This window comes from Xiphophorus hellerii, chromosome 7, assembly GCF_003331165.1.
Source record: "Xiphophorus hellerii strain 12219 chromosome 7, Xiphophorus_hellerii-4.1, whole genome shotgun sequence".
Taxonomy (NCBI): Eukaryota; Metazoa; Chordata; class Actinopteri; order Cyprinodontiformes; family Poeciliidae; genus Xiphophorus; species Xiphophorus hellerii.
The window spans coordinates 23,467,052-23,489,329 of NC_045678.1; positions in this window are offsets into that span (position 1 = coordinate 23,467,052).

Below are 22,278 nucleotides of genomic sequence, written 5' to 3' on the forward strand. Positions count from 1 at the left end.
AAAACTCTCCGACTCTCCGGTGCTGTCCTGAAATTTTAACCAAAGAGGCGTTTCCCTATTTAATATATGCAAAGAAGGCGTTCTGCTCTTCGACCAATTAGAACTCCCTCAGGCCCCCAAAGAAAGTTGTGACTTCCTGATTTATAGCAAAGGTGTCTGTTTTTTATCTAAGCAAAGGCGGACCACTTCGTGCCCATCTCCATCCGACCTGGCCGAGAGGCGCCAAGAAGTCTGTTCCCCCTTTTCGGAATGCAAATTTATTGCTCTGTCTTCAGCGGGGGAGGCAAAGGGCCCTGCTTCGGCCTGCTTCTTCAGCTGAATTCCCAAATGCTCAACAGAAAACTGTTCCAAATTAAAATGTTGGCTATACCTTTACACATGTCGTAAGATTAAGTGTATTTTAGCATTAAATAATCATTTTCCTTAGCAGTATGTTTCTATTAGCTTTGAGAATTCAGTTTTTGCCAATTCCTTTTAGAAAAATGGTTCTATCTTAGGTTTGCTGTAAGGGTTCTGGAGTTATTTTTATTTGATTGTGGCTCTGACTGCATGTTTATAGCTGTTGTCCTACTGGAAGGTGAAACCATCAACTCTTCTTTGCAGCCTAACAGACTTCCCTCCATAATTTCCCTTGAATTTCACTCCATTCATCTTCCCACAAACTCTGACAAGCTTCTCTATTCACCGTTGAAGAAAAGCATTCAGCATCACCATCCTGTTGCCACCATTTTTATTAGAGTGGGAAAGATTTTTAATTCTGTCACAAAATGTTCTTTATGTAGGTCAGGAAATAAAATTTTTGTCATATCCTTTTTGTTTTCTTTGTCACCTGGCACAATTGTGTACTTTAAAAGTTTTTATGTTTCTAATTTAAATAATACAGTTGTGTGAAAATTTTTTGTTCTCCTTTCAAAACAAAAATAAAAAACATACATCTAAAATCCAGCCTTACTAGATTTAGTCATAACATTGCTGGAATAGTGCTATTTATAACAATTATTATTTTGAATCTGACATGTAGTAAAGCATAAAACAAATACACACTCAATGTAATAGTAGTTTTATAGTGTTTATTGGATAGATTATACCCTTTAGCTGTTCAGTTCTGTAAGTATATGAAGTTGATATTAGCTAGTAAATTATTCAGGCTATCCACAAGGACAGCGAGACTGCAGTCCGCCGCTTAATGGACGTGCCACTCATAACTTTCAAATGTAGAGTAGAAACGGTGTTGCTTTAATAACAGTGACGCACGGCACTCCGTTCTTTTCCATCTCATAACTCTCCATGTTTTTCATGACAGAAAATAAGTGCAAATCATTAAATGGAAACTAGAAGCTTCTATGCTGAGTTAGTTCATGATACCTCTGCTTTTGTATTACAGGCTGGGATTATTTTTAGATGCAGGGTCAGACAGGGTTGAGTGACAACAGATTTTTTCAAGGAAGGCCCAATTCCCTCGTGGTCTCTCAAGCAGTGCAACCTGTGAAGGGAATTGAAGGTCCTGTGCATCCAACAGTGGCTTCCAACCTTCATGGTGATTTCCTTAAACTTCCAGTATTTTTCAGTGATAAGGTACAACATAAACTTTTTTGTTATTGCTGTTCTTTTGCATTGTTTCTAATCTTTTGCACTGAATCCCAAAAGCCTGCATCATCATAAATTATACAGTTAATTGCAGAATCTCTGCCACTCTGTTTGTCTTTATTTCTTCATATTTAACTAAAAATAAGTTTGTCAATCAATTTAATGAATTGATGGATTTCATGAGTACTTTTTCTGAAACAGCTTTACTCCAATAACACACATTACTCCAAGGATAATTCACAAGTCAGTGTACAACTTCTGTAAGTTCAGAACTTAAAAGAAAAAGAAAAAACAGTCGCTGTATACAGGCCTGTCTCCTCAGAGTCAGTGCCATCTGTCATGATCTGATGCAGGAAACCATTTCCAGTCCATTATCTTTCTTGCTTCCTGGCTCAACTGCTAAGACCGTAGTCTCCACCTTCCCTCACCCGATAGAGCCTGAACACCAAATCAAAGATATAAATCTACTTCTGAGCTGCGGCAGACGAGGTGAGTGAAGTGATACTAATAACACAGAAGACAGAGAGAGCAGATCACGTTGGAAAGGTTGTTGAGCATCATTTATCTGAGGCGCTGCTTTGGAAAACCAACATGGATCTGCACTGTTCTGAAAATGTCTGCTATTAACAGTGGAATTAATAAATGTATCTGTAAGACAATATAAGTTTTGTTTCAATAGATAAATGTTACTTTTCAGCTTTAGATTATCTCTGTCATTAAAATACGATGCATTTTAGGTCAAAAACAGAAACAAGTTATATAAACTATAAAATAACATAGAATAAGAGCCAGATCAATAAAAGTGGAGACAGTATTAATATAAATGCTAACTTTCGCACTTTGTGCAAGACATGTATAAGCAACAATAAGTGCAAAACAATTAAAAACAGATAGCTAAATTGGTACATAAAAATTTTTTTTAAGTTTTGTTTTTAAGATCTCATGAGGCAGAACTCCCAGATCATCATGCTTTTAACAAAAAGAACATATTACAATTTAAATAAGTTTTCCTTTTTAAGTGCGTTCAGGTTTGAGGATAGTTATATTCACTTTCATGTTTAAAGTTGACAGTATATGCAATAGCATAAAAGAATAAAATAAAAATTAAGCCAAAAGCTATAAAAGAGTGATGAAAATACATTTGGGACGACTTGGACAAAATGGCCACGCATGACGAAACCAACTCCATGCGCTCAAAAGGAGAAAAAAGAAGCAAACTGCAACATCCAAAAGCAGCAGATAGAAGACTTAATAGTCTTCTATCTGCTGCTTATGAAAGCAGCAGATAGAAGGCTGCTTATGGCTTAATAAGCCATAAGCATTATTAATAGGCTTATGAAAGTTGAATGTAATTTTTTATTGTGAATACAATTGGGATTTTGATTGTTTCTGGTTTCAAAATGTGACATCTGGAATATTTCAGAACTTGTTTTATAATATCTAAAATAAGACATTACCCACTAAACAAAAAAGGCAATTTATATGTCCTCTGATCAGAGGGGTAGTAACTAGTCACATTTACCTAAGCAACTTTTTTGAAAAAATTTACTTTTAGGAGTATTTTTATTACACTGTTATTTTTACTGTTACTTGTGTAATTTTATTAAGAAGTATTTCTACTCTTACTGGAGTAAAATTTCTGGATTCTCAGCCCACTGAATGAAAATAGACATGTTTTAACCAAACATTCACCAAATAAAGACACACCTGCAGTTTTAGTTAAAGTTTCATAAATTTTTCATTGAAAGAAACTGATTTCAAAATTTGTTTACTTTGCCTGATGTAATTTTTTGTTACTAATATGAATTATTGTCATTTTTGTCCTTAAAACACCAAAATTTCCACTTAACTTTATATTTTGGTCCATCTGCTGAAGTAATTTTTAAATATTAAATTACTGATAATTTTATCACTCACTTACTCTTACTCTTAATTCCTTGGTTGACTACATTTTACTTTTACTTGAGTAAAGTTATATTAAATATTGAAGTAGTGCCGCTCTTACTTGAGTACAATTTGTGGGTACTCTGCCCACCTCTGCCCCTAATATGATCAAATAAAACACCAAACATCAACCTATTTTCAGAACAAATCAAAGGAAACTTGTGAAGGATTTATTTTAATGGGTGAAGCCCTTCTGGATCTTATGACACAGGAGGCAGCAAGACCTAAAGTCCATTCTATACAATTACAAATCTAAAGCACTCATCCATTTCAGTTGTTTTGGAAGTGCCTGACATTTCCCCATGGCTCCTCCATCCTTGGCAGCTGACAAATGTGTAATGGTTTCTTCTTTCCAATAAAGCAAGCTCCTTTCAAGTTCTATACACGCAGTATAGAGAAGATAAGGCCATGGAGACGCGTTTACAAACTCTGTTCACGTCTTTACACTATCATAGATTCATTTTTTCCACACTTTGAACATGATGAGGTTGTTCTTTTACTTGTAATTATCTAAAATCTGATTAACTTAGATGTGTTACAGATTTTCTGCAATGTATTCACACTGTGTGAAAATATATATGCTTCTCTTACAGAGTTCTTGTTTTCTGCTAATGATGAGTAAATAAAACTGTAGTTTTTTAAATTACGTCACTTGGTAAATTAAAAAAAGCGTTTAAAACCAGCATAGCACAACATGAAAAAGTAATCACTGCATTTGTCGAACCATTATAGTAATTTTTAACCAATTTATTTGGAAAGCTGAGTTAAAATTCACTTGCAAAATAATCCAGGTTGAATTATTTGTGAAAATATCCTGTTTCTTATTACATCTATGTAAAACTCTCAGTTTGTTCAGTTCAGAAAGAACAAGACAAAAATAAAAAGTATTACTGAATTATGATGGTGATACGTACAAATCCATACTACCGACGCCATATTTGATAACCTCACAAATCGAGGTTACTTTGCATTTCAAAGAAACTTATTGCACAGTCAAATATCACATTACTGCGCTACATGTAGCACAGAAACAATCCCACAAAATTACTCCCGCAGTACATACCGGAAATGAAACCATAAACGAAAGATGTCGGCAGAAATTCACTCCAACCGGACATCGCGAAGTGGGTGCTGACGCCATGTTGTCAGCTTGGCTGCTACTGCTGTTCAATAAAGTTTTGTTTCAAATTAAAAAAAAAAGCTCGCTAAGTTGCAATTCCAGAAAAGAACACACGAGGGCAGGCTTTCCCCCGATTTGACTTGCATAAATGAACTAGGTAACTGAAAACGTAACTCAGATCAGGACAGCAGGCTGAGTTTGAGTTGGTGCCTCCTGTGTTCAGCTTTTCAGGTATACATGGAAAACCTACGTGAATTCTCAGTATCAAATGCTTCCATTTTATAGCTTTATCTGATTAATGGATGTGGACAGGCCGGCGTTTGAAGCCCTGGAAACAGCCGTTGTTGGTTTCCCCTGTGGGATTCGGGGTTAGAGATCAGACATGGCTCAGCGTGACCCCACTCATGCCACTGTGACTGCCCTCGGTTTGCTTTATGGAGCATGTGGCTCAGTGTGATCCCCACGTATACTGTTTCCACATGTTATTCCCGGCTAATGCAACCTTGGCTGACTGTAATGGGCTTCTGCTCACCATCAATGCCTCTCCGACCCCTTCATCTTGATTAACATGGAGAGGATATCCACCTTTCACAACCAGACGCTATTTCGTCTTCACTCAGCATCCTCCTCTCCTCAACCCCTGGCAACTTCGACTACAGAAAAAAAAAAGGAAATAAATAAAAAATTGGAGAAGCATTGATTTTCTAAAGCCGCCATTTGATGTGGAATGATTCAGTAGCCTCCTGTGCCCCTCCCACTGGTGTGAACTCCATGCTTGAGCCTGTCCAGAGCAGGGCAGGGCAGGGCTGAATAACTCAGACTTGCTGATGGATTTGGATGAGACCGTGTCCGCCCTCCTGTCTCCATAGCAGCAGTAATGACGGCAGCAGCGCCAGTTAGAGTGCACACATTGTAGACAGCCATCTATACAGATAAGGGAAACAAATCATAGCTGCTGTATTTTGTAGTAAATTAATGTTCCTCCTACTGAATTACAGAGCAAAACCTGTGTCTTATCTGCAATTATCAAAACTTCATGAGTGAAAACTAAATTCAAGGATACTACTTGCCATCAAGGAGGTTAATCTGAACAGTTTATTTATCATTACTATGTCCTCCATGTATCCAGGTAAAAGTATTGATTTTAATTAAATTCTCCTTTCAAGAGAAACCAGTCAATTTCTTGTGATTTCTTAATAAAAATTTAATTATTAATGCATTTCTGCATATTGGCAATGTGAAAATAAATTGTTGTAATCAAAACCAAATGTCAAATTGGGAATGCAAAGGAATTTAATTGACTTTGAATGTGCCATGTGTAAGTAGTTTTGGTCTAGTTCCTATCACAAATATCTTAATACTCTTAACATAAGACTAAAGTAACTTACAAGTAACTTTTCAGCTTGTTTTAAGTAAATAATTTCCTAATATTAATAAATAATATATAAGTTACACTGGCAGATTATTTAAATAATAAGGCATTTTTCCAATAAATGTAATAATCTGCCAGTGGAACTTCTACTATGTCATCAATACATCAATACTAAGGAATTATTGACTTAAAACAACCCTCTAACTGTCTGAAAAGTTACTTGTAAGTTTGTTTTGTCTTATTTTAAGTGTACTAAGATATTTGCACTAGAAACTAGACTAAAAATACTTGATAAGATTTTATTTTTGCAGTGTGATTTTTGGTGCTAGCCCGATTTGTTTTGAGTATTTCAGAAGCTGTAGGTGTACTGGGATTTTTGTGTACAAACATCTTTAAGGTTTACAGAGACTGGCAAAGATAAAGAAGGTTAAATACAAGGAACGTTGAAAACCGTCTCTGAATGCACAATCCAGCTCCAGATCTGAGGGTTTTCACAGCAACAGAAGCAAAACAACCACAACAAGTGACACTCCTGTCAGATAAGAACAGCAAATTGTCACTGCAATTCTCAGGCTCACCTATATTGAACGACAGATTGGAAAAAAGTTGCCTGTTCCAACGAGTCTCACTTTAAACTGAAAACTCAGGAGTGTTAGGCAACATTATAGAGTAGATCTTTTTTGCCTTATATCAAGGATGCAGGGTGCTGATTTTGGTGTAATTATACAAGATGGTGGTATTATTTGGCATTATTCAAAAAGTTGAAGCCTGAACATGTTTATATGTCCAGAACCGAGTTTTCCCATCTTCACCCCTTCCATCCTGGTAATTCAATGTGTTAAAGCTCAAATCACAGCTAACATATTTCTTAAACATGACAAAAAGTTCCCTGAACTCCCATCGCCTCTCCAGACTGAGAGCACCTGTGGAATGTGCTGGAACAGGAGACATGCAACATTTATACGCAGCAAACAAATCTGCTGCAACTGCATGACGCTATTATGTCAACATGAACCAAAATCACTGGAGAATGTTTTCGTGACGAATTGGAGACTTACAAAGTAAAAGAAGATTTAACCTACCTGCTTTGTGGACCTAGCTGGTGAGTGTTTAACACATAAATATAAAAAGGTATGTCCCTAGCAAAGTTTTTATAACATGATATTACAAAGAAGAAAAAGGCTGTTAAAAATACTGTCAAGAAATTTACATTTTAATGCGATCCCCTGGAGCAGTTTTTATTGTTAGGATGCTTAAATAACTCTGAGAATATCATAAACATTTTTTTTTTAACCAATTTAAGTTGTGTTAAAGTGAGCAAACAAAGTTGTGGATATTCAAGCATCTGAATTACTGATGTCCTCTAGGTCTGGGAGCTTATTGTCATGGATAAAAAACATGTTAAATATGATTTGAGCAGAAGACAATTGTGTTATCTGCATAAAGACGGAGTCTGGTATTTTTTGAATTACTATGCTGCCCTCACCATGTGTTGCTGTTACAAAGCTAGATAGCTAGCTAAGCATCGGAGTTGAAAATAATCCAGTCCTTGATAGTTTTTCTTGGTTTTATTTTGGAATAAGTTATTTTTTGTTTGCAAAACTGTGACAAACACAAAACAAAGTATACATCCACCACAGAGAAAATACAGAAAGCAACCAGACCCCTGCAAACAAACTAGCTAACGATGTAGCTTAGCTTAGAATTTTAGTTGGAAAATATAGAAAAACATTTCCTGATAAAACATTACACAATACTGAAATAATAATTCATAAATGAACTTACAGACGAATAATGTCCAAGGGACAAAGGTGTCTGAAGGACAGTGGCTGACACAATGTGTACAGCCAGACCGGACCGGTTCTGAACCGGTGAACAAAGCCCACTAGGTGTCAGTAAGGCTCTAGTATGCCACTTACGATTTAGTATAAAGTAAACTAAACAAAACATTATAATGGAGTCAGCACAATTATCACAAATATTTATTCAGAGTGTAAAAACCAGGGCCCTAATATGCAGCCATGAGGAACACCTAGAAAAGTTAGAGAAATAGTTTCTGAGTTTTTTGAGCTGATAAATAAAAGTCACTCGCTCGCCCTAACGGTGTATCTTAAGTTGTCACAGTGCAGCAGATATTCATTTATATTACAGATAAAATAATGCTGACAAACCACGTTCTTGCTCTCAGTATCAACTTAATAAATCTCATCTTCAAAGGGGCGACAAGAAAAGAATGAAACCATTTTGTAAAGAATGTCATGTATTAATACACTCCTACTCGGTGTCTCTACCAGCAAAGAAGAGATTCCCTGAAAAATATCATGATTTCTCTGGCTTAAAGCTGGTTGGACTTTATCCCTTTAGCTCCTCACCACCCAGTTAAACATCAACCAAGGATGGATTCATGGTGATTTTCCAGTTTAAACACAAGGAAAAAGAAGGAAGCCTTGGAAATAGGCTCTATTCTTTAGCAGCTTAGCATTCAGAGCATGCAGGCGCTCAGAGAAGAGAGCAAGAGGCTCCAAAGGTTTGCTTTGACTTACAGAATGAAACAGCTTCATTGTGTGCGTATATATAGTAATATAAATGTTCAGGTTGCCCTGTAATAATTAGATAGAGGATGGTTCAGTAGGTTTAATAATTTTTCCAAATCAATTTAGCATGGCTATAAATGAAGCTGACTGCGAGACAGACAATAAGTCATGCAAAACTCATTAGGCATTCCCTTTGTGAGTGTGCATCTTTAGTAGTTATTCCATTTAACAATAATGCAGATTATGTGATAAAAGCTTATTAAAATTCAAAGTTCACTGTGGCCGTGGAAAATTAATTTGAGGCGGCGAGGCTTCTGTAACATTTAGGTATGCTAGACTTACTTAATTACATGACAAACAGAATGAATCCTGTGGACAAACCAATATATAATTGCAACACTGGATCTGTTCCCCTTTTTTCTGTGTCTACTGCAATACTGGAAGTCTTATGTTCATTTTTTAAAATTTTATTGCCATATTTTGCTTCAGAAGAATTTAGGACTTAAAAGAGTCACGACATAAATATTATGTAATTTGTATATGCATTAATACTTATGTTAATGCACTATTTCTTTAACCTTTTGGTGGCTTATTATGCTTTATAAAAACCTGCAGCAAGTTTCTCATTGCTTAAGCAACTCTCGTCATAGAGTACACTAACCCATCAATATGTTTATCTGCCATGTCACAGTTGTCCAGGAGGGAATAAATAGACCAGTGTTTCTCTCATCTTTTCAGGTTGAGAACTTATTAACTTATTTAACAAACACTTAGAATTACCTAACAAAAACACAACATCTTAGTATATACAACCTGGGAATGAAAACATTAGTCTCTAAACTCAGTGTCTTTGTTCTTCCTGATGTGAAAGGTGGCGCTGTTTTGTAAATGCGAGGCCACGATAAAACATAACATTTTAGGGCTATTTGTAATTTAGAAGCATAATGCAAGAAAAATAGACTTGGGTTGTGTTGGCAAAAACAAACTTTCTTTCAGCCAGTAGATAGTCAACATAAATAATTTTATTTTAGGTGTTAAGATGCAGTTAGTCAGGGCGGAGCACAGCACTGCTACTCACCCTGAGAGACTTTCCAATTATCTTCAGGGTTTATTTTTAGTGTCCCAGTCTTAAGTCATTTATTAATTATTATTTTTAAACACAATCCTTTGGTAAGCTAACTGCAGCAACACACTTTGAGCTCACATCACGGCAAACAGATGGTTGTTTACATGCAGTTCCTGGTGGACCAACGGTCCAGGGACCACAGTTTGAGGAAAAACTGAAATAGACATAACTTTCTTGATCATCAAGGAAATTCACAAACTGGAATGCGTACAGGCCAGCTGGTTTGGATTAAGTTGTAGAACCAATTTTTTGGTTTCAGATATGAAAGGTGTGGCAGTGTTAGAAGAAATTATGCTCAAGGCCATTGTAAGCATGATAAGTGATAAGCATTGTCTCGGCGCTGTTTGTAACCGAGACAATGCCTTTCTGCATGGAGTTTACCACTAAAGTCTTATCTATCAGGACTTACAATAGTTGATGATTATTTACCAACACCTGCTAGTCACAATAATCCACTGACTGACATTTGGTGTAAAACATGTTGATTGAATGGATTATTTAGTACTGATTCCTTTGACTTTAATGTAGTATCCTGATGTCAAAATATAAATAAATCAAACATTTTTCTCCATTTCTGTTAATTTTGTGTAATAAGTAAAAATATTCAATAAAGTACAATTGAAAAAAAGGACAAAACAAGTTTTTGATCTTTACCGGGCCTAATTATGTAGTGTTTCTTACAGTAAAGTCGGTCCTGGGTTTAAATCAAAGTCAGGCTTTTTCTACATGTAGCTTGTTCTCTTCCTTCGTCAAACTACGACTGTACAAGCAAGTCAAGACAAGAGATGGACGAATGACCACGATGTGGAACATAATTTATCACTTGCAATTCACAAGCAAGTAACTTCAATTCTACTATACAAGTGGGTCATGTAATTATCGTAAACTTACTCTATTTATCTAACAACATAACTTCTTCTAATTGGATCTTTATTGCTCCCGTTTATTCATCCTTCTCTGTCCTTGTTCTGAGCTACGTTAACCTGTTTAGACTGTAAGGCGTTTAACAAATCATTTTTACTGCTGGGCTGACAACTAGATTAAATACCCTTCAGGCCGTAATGGAAAAAACAAACAGTTGAACAAGAACAAAAAAAACAGAAAACAATTATCAAGAAAAAATAATGATAAAAAATCATTAGCTAATCATTTTTTAACTGTAATTTAAAAAAAAAAATAAAACAAGTGCACTATGCATTTCAACAGCACATATTTATTTAAGTACCTACTAAAGATAAAAATCTCCTTTAGCATAAACTATGGAAATCAGAAAGGAGCATTTGTCAAAATCAGAAGTAGTATAAGCAGATTGTGCGCAGTGGAGCAGAGCTTAAAGAGACACCTGAGTTTTAAGCAGGACTTTGACATAAACTCCCACTCTTTTTACCTGGCTGAAAATAGGATATTATACATCAGTGTGTCACAAAACTTAGACAGATCCTCTTTGCCTCTTCCCAGCTGCCTTTATCATCACCTGCGATAAGGATAAATAGATCAGCTGTCTTTGCTCATCACACTCAGCTTCTAGAAGCTCCCTTGGTTCACATTTCTCAAGATACTCAAGAATGACTGAGACGTCAGGAATCCAAAGCGAAGCACCTTGAACTCCTTGAAATCATTTTACATTTCAAACCTACGGCAAAAGACAATGTTCAAACAATTAACTGACTATTTAGTGTCTGCTGAGAGATGGCGGTGACTTTGATGCAGGCGATAAAAAGCAGAACAAAGCTGTAGATGACAAAGAGGGCAGACGTTTTAGAAAAGTAACTCATTCTCTTTTAACTCAATGTCTCTGACATTGTTGCAAACCATTTACATAAATTAGGAATAAATTAAATGAAATGGAGTAAAATGTGGTTGTTATAGTTTCAGATTATACAAATCATTTGAAGTTAGTAAACTTGATAAGGTGTCTTCATTGTGAAAATTTATGAATTGTTATTTTTCCAGTAACATTAGGTATTCTACACTATTAGCATAGCTGCAACACACCGGAAATCTTTAGCTTGAATGATGGTAGGTGGAAAAAGGCGTGTACACGAGCTTGATTGACACTGCTAAGATGTTCCTCCTGGCTCTGATTGGCTGTTTCTGACTAGGAGCGGCATATTTCTGCGTCTGGGAGTAGGATTATTTTTCACAGACTATATTTTGGTACGTGGACATAATAATGGTTTTAACAAAATATATAAAAAAAAATACATCTTTGTAAAAGTTACCTACCGCAGGCTTTACATCAACTTGTTTTTAGTGATTTAGTGAAAACTCATACTGCTTTTGTTTCTAATTTGTGGCTGTAAATTTCTAGTCACATCAATCAATGATTTAGGAAAATCTTTTCAAACTTAACTAATTTTTTATGTAACAAGTTTATTCTGTAATTTTGAGGAATGCTTCAGTACCTTATTGTTAAGATATTGACGTGGCCGTATTTTGAAAAGCAAAAGAAAAACAAATCTTTACACTTGCTGTACTTAATAGATGTTGATATAATAATTTTATTTACTTTATAAAGAAAATTTAAAAAAATTAACATATATGGCACCAACCTTAGCATATCAGGGCCTTTGGGGGATTAATATGGTTCATATATGAATTTTGTGGAAGATTTAAAAACTGTAGAGAAAAACGTAGCAGTCAGATTGAGCTACATATGAAGCCTTTAAATTGACACACTGATGGCACAAAGGCATTTCAAGCACAACTTAAAGTGACAAATTATTCTTCTCAAGTTGTTGAAGTGTGGTATTTAAATTAGTCTATCACATCCCACATCGTAACAGATGGAAGAGCAGTGGGCCTTTAATTACTGGGCTCTGTGTTGCAGTTTAATCAATGTAGGTGCAATTCTGGATCTTCAAACAACAAGACATTGGAAAAAAAGACAGAGAGTAATAATAAATGCCAATAAATGTAAGTTAAGAGAGAAGAAGACAGAATCCCAGAGAGGATTTTAGATTTTTCCAACCTGTCAGTGGATATCAGTGGATTGTCATTTCAGCGCTTCTCTATGTAAACGGAAACTTTTCTTTTACGCTTCGAGTTTCCATCAAGACAGTGATTTGTCTTCTGAATATCAACTAAACTGAAAATGCAAATTTAACTGCACAGTGGTTATGCTTTCCGATCCGCCCCTATGAGCAGAAAAGTGGATCTTGCTGATGTACTTATGCACATCTCCTACTTTAGCCACCTCCACGGTGTTGCTGGATATTTGTGTGGGAGGTCTGTTTTCATCTTGGTTAATAACGATCTCACTTAAATCATGTGTTCTCTCTTGAGAAAACATTTAAAGCTTTCATATTCGGCCCGTGATTTTAGCATAGCTGAGGTCTTCTTGGACCATTAGTCTTCCTGAGCTCCTGAATAAAGGCTAAGGAGCTGAAAGCCCCTCATGCGCTGCCAGTTCTGCTAACTGTACATCTCTCCATTAGCTGTGTCAGCCTGTCCCCCTGATCACAGCCACTCTCACACACAAAGACAGAGACACACGGCCATGTAAGCACATTAAAGTTACACTAACACACAGTTGGAGGTTGCAGATGGGCAGTGTCATATAGCTTTGCTTTGCAAACAAGCTAAGGAGGACAACATCAAGCCAAAACAGCTCATTAAGCGCTATTAGCCTGTCATTTCATCTAAGTGAATCCCTGTTTTATTCCTCTGCTGTGCAAACAGCTTTGGGGTCACAGCTAAGACTGAGCAAAATAAGACAAGCACATGAAGCAGGGCGACTTGCCCTACTGGCGCTTCTGGAGCTGACATCGGAGGATAATGTGTTGTCAGCGATCAGAGTGCAGGATTTCAATCTAATTACACACAGGGAAAAGGATGTAATGGATGTTGGTGGTGTGTTCGTGCCCCTGACAAGGCATATTTCACTTTTTATCATATTGTTTAACTCAAAAAATAATAAAAAACAGAGGACGTTTTTTAAGTCCTTTAATCACACCAGTACAGGCCATGTTTGTTTATGTCTGATGAATGTAATAGTTGTAAAAATGATTAAAGGCAAGCAAGTCCAGTTACAGCATCACCTTTTTCATATGATGTCATGATAGAACCACCGACTCCAATGTGTGTTTATGCAACAGTAGCTCATAACAGTGAAGTGGAAGGAAAATGATGCATAATTTTCAAAGTTTTTGCAAATAAAAATCAGAAAAGTGCAGCATGCGTATGTTGTCAGAGCTTTCTTTCTCTGCGGTAAGTTTTTGGGGATACATCTCTACCAGTTTTACAACTATTGACACCTATATGTTTACACAATCTTAGTACCATAGCTCACTTTTCAATGTTGTCACAAGTTCTCATTTGGACTTTGACAGGGCCGCTCTCCTGTATGATCTTTCTTTCATTTCATAGTGGCTCTGCCTGTATCTGTATCCTGCTGAAAGCTGAACCTCTGTTTTAGTATCTTTCAACTTCTGTCAGATTTTTTGCAGTATTTAGGTGCATCCATTTTCCCATCATGTCTGCCCAGATTCCTTTTCTTTGGTGAAGAATATTATCTCCACAGTGGGATGCTGCCATCACCAAAATTTACCATAGGGATGGTAAGAGTTCGATTTTAATTCTGCTTCTCACTTAGAACATACTGGCTTCATTTGGTATCAAAGTAAAGGGGACTGAATACAGATGCAAAGCTCCTTTTTAGGTATAATTAAATATGCTTTTAAAAATCCCAATTAAATATATTAAAGTTGAGGCTACAAAGCAACACAATCAGGGGAATGAGTTTGCATTCACTGCACACCTCCAAAGAAAGTCTGGAACAGAAACTGTGAAGTTAACTGTGCACCAGATAATTTAAATTGTATTTTTCACAGTTTGCAAATATAGTTTCTAGAGAGATTTATGTTGCTTTAACAGCCTGAACAGAATAGAAATGGAACAGAAATATCATTTATAGTCTCTCTGTAACTTTCCCAGCTGTTTGCAAGCGTTAGCAACCTTTGTTTGTATTCATCCTTGCAATTGATTTCTGCCAAATTTAAAGTAAAGATGGGATATTTTCAGATCGACTGCAAATAAACATGTCAATGTTGATTTTAACCAGGAGTGAATTCAACTTTCCAACAATGAAGATATGTGTTTGACCCGGAGCGTAGTTATACCATGCAAAACAATTTGCTCCTTAGAGATGGATCCTCTTTTTTGCCTCCTTAAATGTTTAAGATCATCAAGTTATTATATTAGATAATATGAATAAAGTGCCAGGACTGTTTTAAAATGATTTTGTTTAGTAACGGAGTTATCAAAACCAACATGAAAATGTAATTACCTCCTAAACATAATTGTTCATGCAAGCCTGTAAATGAAGGTCAGATCAAGTCTTTTAGATTTCTGTGGGAAAAATATTCCCACTCATTTTAAGTGTTTTAATTTAACTTCATATCTGATCCCAATTAAATCAGATACGAATTTTAAACTGCAATGTCACAAACTTACTTGTATACCATACCTCAAGAATTTTATGTATCGGTTCAGACAGATTTTAATTATGATCATAGTGATATAACACATCGACATGTTTGCACAAATAAGATTACACTGAATCAGATGAACTAAACAGGGACCTGCAATGCTCTACAAAGAACAAAGCCAGTTCTGAATCGAATCCACATGCGCCATTTTTCAAAGTATCATGGAGCCTCTTTTTTTTTTTCTTCTCCGAAGAGTTTTTGCGGCGCTAGTGGCTCATATTTTTTCTACAGTAGGCAGACAGGAAGGAGGGTGAGGAAGACATGTGGTAAAGGTCGTCGGGACCGGGAGTCGAACCCGCGTCGAGGACTAAGGCCTCCAAACATGGGGCGTGCTAACCCCCTGCGCCACCACAGCACGCCCCTGTCATGGCCTCTTTTACTAAACTTAACCCTCCTGGTGTTAATGTGAACTTAAAACAATAGACACAAAGTAAAAGCTTAATGATATATTTTATATTTAAGATTTTGATAAGATTATTGCTGTGGAAGTTTCTTTCTGTAATATTTATTTCTTCTCATTATTAGGCCCAGGCTCAACAAAGCAATATTAGCAATATTGTCTTAGCTTCTATGGGGGAAAAAAGGAGCAGAGTTTTTTCCACCTGGGCAGTGAAGGACAACAAACATCAATGTGGAAACACAGACGGACGTACAACCGGAAAACGTCTCTGTATGCTGACGGGTAAAAATATAAAGTGCTGATAGTGTGTCGGTGCATCTTTTATGTGGTTCATGTTAACATGTTAAGACAGTACACACATTTTTACAAAATAATAACATGAATCTGATTTAGGTGACATTTACAGGAACCAATGAGCTAAATGAATGCTTATACCAAACTTGGGTTACAAAAGGTTCACTTTAGATTTAAAGTGAAACAACAAGGGCTGTACATGAGGATTTATATGATCAATTAATTCAGTTGAAATGCAAGGCATAGCGCCACCTAATTGTCCAACATTTTTCTCCTGCGTCTCCTTGAACTCTGGTTTATAAATCAATGTGAACCACAAAGGCAGACCAAAGCCTTAGTGGAACAAAACAAGTGATTAATATGCCTTAAGGTTTTTGTAAAAGGTCATTTTGGTAAAAATATGCATCGGTTTGAAACAATTACCACCAGTGATCTTGCCCCACCTGAAAAATTGTAGTTGTCATGGATACTTGGAGAGCAGGAAACTGTGACGCTCATCCTACATGGCAACATTTTAAATAGTTTCATCTCTGTCTGTCACGATTCTTCCTTCCTGCTTTGGATGAATTTATTCTTTGATTGTCTGCGTTGTTTTCACAAGTTAAACTAACTCAGTTTAAAATCCAACATGGCTGCACACATATATAATGTACTGAAGACTTACAATTAGTGGGAGGATGATATTAAATAAACTTTCTATTTAATTTATCCTAATTATTCATATTTCTCTCAATTTTGGTTAGTGACTGAATAAATAGACACACAGAATGTGTATTATAAAGTACAGCAATTTCTACCTTAATTTACTAGAAACTAGAATGTTGTGGCTTTCATTCATTTATGCAGATGAAATTAAATTCAAAATGTAATTTTAACCAGGAGTTTTACACGTTATATTCTTCTTAATAACCAGCTATCATGGAAAAATGTGACAGTTTGTCATATAGTTCTGTTCAGAAGTGTTCAACCTCATTCTGCTTTACAAACGGTGCATTTCAGAGAAATCTTTTTAATCCTCTTCATGAAATGCAGTGTTGTGAATACCTCACCCTCCATTCTTAGTGCTGCATAATTAACCATCCATCCATCCATTGTCTGCAGCAGCTTACCCTTGCAGGGTCACAGAGGGGCTGTGACCTATCTCCAGCAATCATTTGGCAAGAGGTGGGGTAAGAGAAACACACAAAGGAAAGACGTTACACACTCACATTAATACCTAAGGGCAATTTACAGAAACCAATTAGTCTATCAGTCATGTTTTTCCATCAGAAGAGAACCGAGATATTCGCACAGGGAACATACAAACTCCATGCAGAAAAGGATTCGAGCCCAGCTGCAACTTCCTGGATTGAAAGCATGTTGGCATAGCAACACTGACATATTCAGCCGGGTTTTTTTCTGCTCAGGATGCCACAATATATATCATTTTAGATTTCAACTGTTGCAACAATCATTTGTGAAGTTTAATACCAAATGCAGGTTTCAGTGTGTGACTTCTCCAACTAATCAGAACTTCTTTACATAAAAGTGCCACTAAACTGTGCTGCCCTCTGGCATTTTGTATTAACATTAAACATGTTTTAATGCTTTATTTTTTCTGAAATTAATGAAGATGAACATGTTAAGCTCCCAAACTATTTCCATTTCTGACAGTTTGTTAGATATAATTTCTGCACCAGGCACAACTAGACACTGCTCTGCAAGTTTGTCTTGACATTAATGAGAAATTGTTTGGTGTTTTAATGCCATAAGATCTTTTTTAAGGTAAGCTCTTTTGTTTCAGTTGTCTTCTGCCTGTGTTAGCACCGTCCCCTGTGTATAAATGCTTAATTACAGTAACATTTTGGTACAACAGTGTTTCACAATAGTGTCAAAGCCTGAAGTTGTGATTATACAACTAAAACTAAAGTAACCTCACTCAAAGCACACAAAAATGTTTTTCCAGGATATTGTAAAGGCATTAAGGTTTTTCAATGAAACCGTCTCTCATTCATTGATAATTCATAATCTAATTCTGTCCTTTCCTTTCATTTATTTTCTTTCAAATGCAGACAAAGGCAATAAATTGTCCCAATGTTAAAGACTGGCATATTCTTCATATTCTCAAACAACCACTTTCTCTTTAGTGCACTTTGATGAAATCCTGACGGTCATGACATTCGTAAAAGCTACACTTTTGAGCGCAACAATTAAAATCTTTTGGGGAGAAAATATTGAGGGAAGGTTTTGTAAGTGCACTCAAGCTTCAGTTTGAGAGACCAAGGTTATAGAAAAAAAAAGGGTTCCTGTTCATGTGAGTTTTGTTTGGATGGAGATCTGTTCTGTCACCGGGCCTGTCACAATAAACAATAAATCAATTAATCACATGATGAATTAAAAGAAACTCAATTTTAAGTTGCTTGATTTATTGTTTTTCTCTTTTTTTTACCAAAAACTGAATGATAAAAGTCTTCAGTCTGGTGCTTTGGTCTCAACTAGCCCTCTTTATTTGAAAGACAATTTAGTTTAAACGACTTCACAATTTGTCATTTTTGTTGTTTTGTTTATTTTGTATTTTTAAAATGTCTTCCACTTCCATTAGAACTTAAAGTGTTTTTATCCTTGAAAATGTGTTCTTGTATTATTATTATTTTATTACCATTATGTTACTTGAAAATGGTCTAAAAACAATATTATCGTTTATCACAATAAGTTCTGGGACAATTTATCTTCCAGAAAAATTTGTTCTCCTGACAGGCCTCACTCAGTCCAAACTTGGGAGAGGAAACTTGCTCAAGCTTTTTATCTAAAAAGAATAAACTTTTCTTTCAGAATTGCTTTTGGATTTTGTGAATCTAATTGTGGCGACTTGAACTGGATTATAGTCGAACTGGAATGGACTGTACTGATGTGGAATAAACTGAATCTGGTTTTATGTTGTAATTCCCATGACTCCATGTACAGAGGACTCGTTGTGAATCTTCAGGTACATCCGGTTCCTTATCAGGCGGTGAGTAGGATGGCAGCAGAAATTATTCAAATGACTCCAGGGTCTACTTCCCATGCGTTCAACATTTTATCTTAAGATGGAAGTTTTTCGTCTTCTCTCCAGCAATTGAAGCTGTTACAAAAATGCCAAACATTCAGGATTAAGGGACAGTTCCGGTCCGGCACAGCCTTTTAAATATGCGTTTAAACACCACTTCTACCAGACTGGAATGATACGACAAGGAACTTTACTGGTTTAAATATTTACTTACTCAGTCTAGAGTATAGCCAAATGTTCCTTAGTAAAAATATACAGAACCCTAAAGCTTTTTGTAGTCCTGTCTCGATATGCGACTGCTTTTGGCAGAGAAATGGACGGTTTAACCTGGAACAAACTGGTTTGAATAAATTTAATGTGTTTGGGATTTTTCTTTCCATGTTTCCATCATCTAATTGTTGATTTTAGATAAACTTTGAGAATCTGGATCTTTGTGAAATGTGTGAGTGCCACTGGCATTAAAACAGAGCCACGACATGATGCTGTCACCTTCATTCATGACTCTTGGTTTAATGTTATGTTTGTACATCTCACTTTCGTCTTGTCACTATGGATATGTTGTTTTGTTCAAAATGATCTCTAGGAAGTGTTTGATTTATGCATGTTGGCAGCTGAAAATGTCAGTCAAGATTAAAGGTGCCGGTTATGGAAAATTGTTCTCTTATTGTTGGCACTCTCTTGGTACATATCAATGTAAAAGTTGATTTGCTATAGTGACACTAGTGTTTTTATTTTTTAAGCAGTTTCATGGTAGCCCTAAGCCTTTGTGGTCCCAGATTTGAACAGCATAAACAATTTCCTTTCATGTGAGGGTGATAGTTTCGATGGTTAAAATAAGGACAAGGATCCAAAACATACGTCAAACAGGTTTTGGTTTGGATAAAGCAGCTTCTGGAATATGCTATGACTTTAAACCTGTTATTTAAACTTCTAATCTTTAAAATATTCAAGCACATGGAGGCTTCCTGAAGGAAAACATTTCTTGAGTAGCTGACACACTTAAATTATGACCACATTTTGGACAGGTATCTGTAACGAGTACAACAGCTACCTGTCACATTACAGTGGTCAGGCCACTGGAGACTTTAGACTGATTTAATTAGTAAGATTAATTAATGTTTGCTTAATGTTAATATTTGCACCTGCTTCAATAAATATGCAGCTGGTTATACTTTCAAGGCATGTCCTCTATGTTTGTGTACTAAACTTTCTAGTGTCACATTTGACCCACGGCAGAATTAACTGCTATGCAAACTGTTAAACTATTGCTACACGTGAGAAATATGGAGAAATACAAATTAAACATGGTTCTTTACAAACTGTAGACTGAATTAATGGATTAGAGCCTGAGACTGAGCGGAAGATGGAACGGAGACGGATGCTGGCAGAGAAGACTGGACACCGAGGGAGCTGGTGAGGAGGAACTGGGTGGGCTGGGTTTGAAGTAGGAAGCCAAGAGACACATGGTACAAGCAGGGATGGGAGCAATTATCCAGGAGGAGTTATGAGAGCAGAAACAGGGGAAAGCAAAGTTAAATGTAAAGATAAAAACTTTATGCAAAGAAGCTGAAATAAACTGAAAGTGGGTGGATAGGAAGCCAAGGTTTTGCCAACAATACTTTCCAAACTTACAGTATCAGAGTCCATGAAAAGAAAAAACACAACAACTTGCAAAGGTGTGCACAACCTTGAATGATCCATCCATCCATTTTCTGTTCACCCTTGTCCCTAATGGGGTCGGGAGGGTTGCTGGTGCCTATCTCCAGCTACGTTCCGGGCGAGAGGCAGGGTACACCCTGGACAGGTCGCCAGTCTGTCGCAGGGCAACACAAAGACAGACAGGACAAACAACTATGCATACACACCCCTAGGGAGAATTTAGATAGACCAATTAACCTAACAGTCATGTTTTTGGACTGTGGGAGGAAGCCGGAGTACCCGGAGAGAACCTTGAATGATATGTTGAGATTTTATGTGATTGAGCAGGAGACATTTTTACTAAACTATGAACTGTAAAGAACATGCTAGGCAAAACTCTGAGTGCATTTGTATTCAGGCCCACAAAGTCATTCCTTTTAGATGTAAATCATAAAAATAATTTTAATATTTGTGCATTATCTTTTGCAACTAATGCAGGGAAAGCAATTGGTAACTTACATGACAAATGAAAACATTTATGACATTTTTGTTTGTGTTAGCTGGTACAGTGCAACCAGAAAGTATTCACAGTGCTTCACTTTTTCCACATTATATTCACAGCCTTTGCTTTAGACTTTGTTACGCTGACAGTTTATAATACAGCAATTCCTTTTATTTTATGCCTGGCTTTTGACCTCTGACCTGCACTGTCAATTGTGGGTCCTTATATAGACAGATGTGAGACTTTGCTAATCAAATCCAGTCAAATTAATTTACCTCAGAGTCCATTTAAGATGAAGAAATACCTCAAGGATGACCAGCAAAAAAGCTAAATTTTTAGTTTGTAGATATTTACATAAATGTGATTTCTTGGTTTTTCTTGGTTTTGTTAATAAATATCCAAAAATCACAAACATTTCCACATTGTCTTAACTGGGAATTTGTGTATAATTTTGAGGAAAGAGATTAATTTAATACAGTTCAGAATAGGGAATAAAATGTGGAACAAGTCAACCACTTTCCAAATGCACAGTATTTCAAACTTAATGATTCATATTATAGTAAGGTTTTATTTGTTGTGCAGTTAATTTGGGACGTCACAAAGGTCGGGACGTCACAAAGGCTACTTAACGTACCCCAAAAATGTTAAGTACATGGGATTTTCCCAGCAGTCCACATCATCTACTTTTATCCAGACAGAGTCCTACTGCAGACACGTGTTTTCATTTTACTTCTGTTCCTGTATCTATTATACTTTGCTTCATGTAAAAGTAAACCATTCTGATTTCTGCTTATGTGTTTTGGCAACTTTTCTGAGGCATCTAATTCCCACATCATTATTTCTGAGCAGTTAGGCAGACAATTAAAGACGTTCACAGCTTGGCTTCTCTCACTGGCAGAATATTGGATGTCTTTTTTCCTGGCACCATATCTTCAAAATATGGCTGTTATCAAATATGATTTGCCATCCCTGTCATTGTCAGTCACACGGACATTTATACAAGGTTGGGACAAACGATAAAACATTCTGGAGGATATCCTGGTGGAGTGACATTGCCTTCTGAGTGAGTTGGGTTTTAATTAAACCTCCAAACAGCAGCTGAGCTGTCGATAAAGTTTTCACAACTTAATGCCCTGTGAGTGGCTGCCGTGAATGTGGAGAGATTTGTGGGGGTTATTTACATCTTGGGGGCAGAGTTAATCTACCTTGATGCTTGTAGATCTCTAATCAAATATACAGAGATTGTA